Source organism: Chiloscyllium plagiosum, chromosome 29 (genome assembly GCF_004010195.1).
Source record: "Chiloscyllium plagiosum isolate BGI_BamShark_2017 chromosome 29, ASM401019v2, whole genome shotgun sequence".
Lineage (NCBI taxonomy): Eukaryota > Metazoa > Chordata > Chondrichthyes > Orectolobiformes > Hemiscylliidae > Chiloscyllium > Chiloscyllium plagiosum.
Genome location: NC_057738.1, coordinates 30,831,904 through 30,835,102, shown reverse-complemented (window position 1 = coordinate 30,835,102; position 3,199 = coordinate 30,831,904). Strand labels below are relative to the sequence as shown.

General features: G+C 40.7%; 1 long non-coding RNA gene across 3 annotated transcripts in view; it reads right to left on the bottom strand.

The window, feature by feature from the left end:
- Window positions 1-1,977, bottom strand: part of LOC122564468 — a 10,665-nt gene extending 8,688 nt beyond the window's left edge. Inside the window, exons 1-2 of one of the 3 annotated variants that reach the window (XR_006315923.1) lie at window positions 1,729-1,977; window positions 1,086-1,132 (exon numbers count right to left, since the gene is read on the bottom strand). This is a non-coding gene — a long non-coding RNA (uncharacterized LOC122564468). The remainder of the gene's footprint in view (window positions 1-1,085; window positions 1,133-1,728) is intronic. The other 2 variants (XR_006315922.1, XR_006315921.1) reach the window with 2 other exon arrangements.
- Between the last annotated feature and the right edge of the window lie 1,222 nt (window positions 1,978-3,199).

Sequence of the window (3,199 nt, the reverse complement as noted above, 5' to 3'; positions counted from 1 at the left end):
CTAGGAATCCTCCAACCACAAGGGATGAACTCGGGTTTCACCAGTTTCCTCATTTCCCCTCCCCCCACCTTGTCTCAGTCAAATCCATCGAATTCAGCACCGCCTTCCTAACCTGCAATCTTCTTCCCGACCTCTCCGCCCCCCCCCCAGTCTGACCTATCACCCTCACCTTGACCTCTTTCCACCTATCACATTTCCGGCGCCCCTCCCCCAAGTCCCTCCTCCCTATCTTTTATCTTAGCCTGCTGGACCAACTTTCCTCATTCCTGAAGAAGGGCTAATGCCTGAAATGTCGATTCTCCTGTTCCCTAGATGCTGCCTGACCTGCTGTGCTTTTCCGGCAACACATTTCCATCTCTGATCTCCAGCATCTGCAGACCTCACTTTCTCCTCATATAACTGAAGTTGCTCATTCTTGAAACCAATCTAGTGAATCTTGCCCATGTCTTCTGTAAAGTGATTTCTAAAGTGATATGCCCAGAACCAGAATATTCCAGCTGAGGCTGAGCCAGTGTTTCACAAAGTTGATTATAACTTCCTTGCTTTTGTACTTAAGGCCCCTATTACTAAAGCCCAGGACCCTAGTTGCTATATCAAACACTGGGTCAACCTATTCTTCTCCCTCATTGATTTGTGCATTCATTCACTCAGGTTCCTCTGCTGCTGTACTCTCTTAAGGTTTCCCTTATTTTGTACTGCCTCTTCCTGTATCCAAAACTTTAGGTCTTTAATACACCATATTTAAACATTACCCTGTTATGAAAAACAATTGTTCATGACTAGTCCGTTTTTTGACATTCAGTCTTATACGTAACCATGTTGTTACTGTCCCTTTCATTCCACACACTAATTTTGCTCACAAATCTATCATACACCACTTTATCAAAAGCCTTTTTAGAATCTACAACCTCCACATTAGCTGGATTACCCTCATCAACCCTCTATGTTGCCTTATCAATAAACTTGACTAAGTTATTTGCATATGATCATCAATAAACCCATCCTGACTTTCCTTAATTAACCTGTATTTCTCCAAGTGACTACTAATAGTGCGCTGAATTAACATTTCTACAAAGCTTACTCACCACTGAGGTTAAGCGACTGGTCTGCTGTTGCTAGATTTTCCTTCCAGCTGTTTTTGAACAAGGATATAACATTTACAATTCTCTCTGGTACCATCTTAGTATCTAAGGAAGCAATGGAAAATGATGGCCAGTACCTCTGCAATTTCCATCCTTCCCTCAGTATCCTTAGATCCATCTCATCTGGCCCTAGTAATTTATAAATCTTAAGTACAGCTAACACCTCCTTATCAATTTTAAAATCCATCAAGTGTCTCAAACTATCTCCTCTTGCACTGTGATCTAGGCAGCATTTTTTTTCCTGTGATAAAAACTGATACAAACTATTCGTTTAATACTCAACCATGCTGCCTGTATAAATGCCCTTTTAGGTCAGGTATTAACCCCACTCCTCATTCCGATTTACGACCTACTGAAGACTTTTGCATTCTCTTTGATGTTGACTGTTAGTTTCTTCTCTTAAACTCTTTGCTTTGTGATTTTTTTTCCCAATTCTCAAGGGCTGAGCTCAAAGCCCTGAACTTTCCATATTGAACCAGATTCTGAATGATATTATTTAGCTAACATCTGTCATATGCACTTATTTTTAATGTCATCTTACTTTCTATATCCTTCATCCAGAGAGCTCTAGACTTGATAATCCTACCTTTACTCCATGTGGGAATGTACTTTTACTTCACTTCTGTTGTTTCTTTAAAGGGAAGGCATTGCTCAGTTACAATCCATTAACTATTCACCTGTATGAAGGCATCAAAGGAGGTTAATTATTGTAATTCAAATAATTTTGAAACCAATTCCAATCCAACAAGAAAGGAAGTATTACTGGACTTGGTTCTTGAAGTAGACCAAGTGTCATTAGGAAACTTCAGGGGACAGTGATTGTGAAATCATGTGGTTTAAATTTCCCATAGAAAAGGTCAAGGGTCAATCCAGAGAATGAATGATTTATTGGAAGATACAAACTTCAATCAGATGAGAATGGTAATGGCTCAGAGAAATTCGAATCAATTCATGGGCACAACTCTAATTGAATAATAGGTTTCCTTTAAAGAAGAGATAATTTGAGTGCAATCAAACCACATTCCTGTCAGGTGTAAAGATAGAGTAAACTTTGGATGGTACAGTGGTTAGCACTGCTGCCTCACGACACTAGAGTCCCAGGTTTGATTCTAGCCTCGGACAATTGTCTGTGTGAAATTTGCATATTCTCCTTGTGCCTGCGTGGGTTTCCTCCCACAGTCCAAAGATGTGCAGGCCAGGTGAATTGGCCATGTTAAATTGTCCATAGTGTTAAGTACATTAGTCAGAGGGAGATGGGTTGCTCTTCGGAGGGTCAGTGTGGGCTGAAGGGCCTGTTTCCACACTGTAGGGAATCTAATCTAATCCAGAGTTCCTTGATAAACAAAAGACATAGGAAGTAAGGTGAACATGATGTCATAACTTCCTTGGATTCGTGAACACAGCCCTTCACTCTACACTTACTTTACTGCAGGCTAGGATAACACATAGCTGTCTAATAGACACTAGTCTGCATTGTCCTGGGCTATTGCTGAATCTCTTATTCACTATAGCTTGCCATTTTTGTTAGTGATGCCTGGGTCTGAAGATGGCTCCTACTTTCTCAGTGAAAAGAAAGGAAAGACTGGCATTCAATACAGTTCCTTTTAGGACCTCAGGACAAATCATAGACTCATAGATCATAGCATGTTCCTTGTAAAATTAAGAGAACTTACAGCAAGTTGCACACAGCAAGCTCCCAGCAGCGGTAAAATGAGCACATAGTGTGATTATATGCCATACTGGTTGAAGGATAAAGTCTGGACACTGGGAATAAGTGGCCTATTCTTCCTTAAAAGAGTAGTATGCAGTCCCTTTATATTTACCTGAGAGGACAGACAAGGCCTGAACATCTTAGTCAAAAGGCAAGTCTAGATCTTGGTGTCAATGTGGGGCTTAAACCTACAGATTCAGTCAGTAGAGTGCTAACAAGTGAGTCATATTGGGGTAATCGCTGGAAAGCCATCCTAGATTTAAAACCTATCCCGCTGTATAAAAGGCATCAACTGAAAGTGTCCAAGAAGATGGATTCTGTAGACTGATCAGACCAAATCAAAACA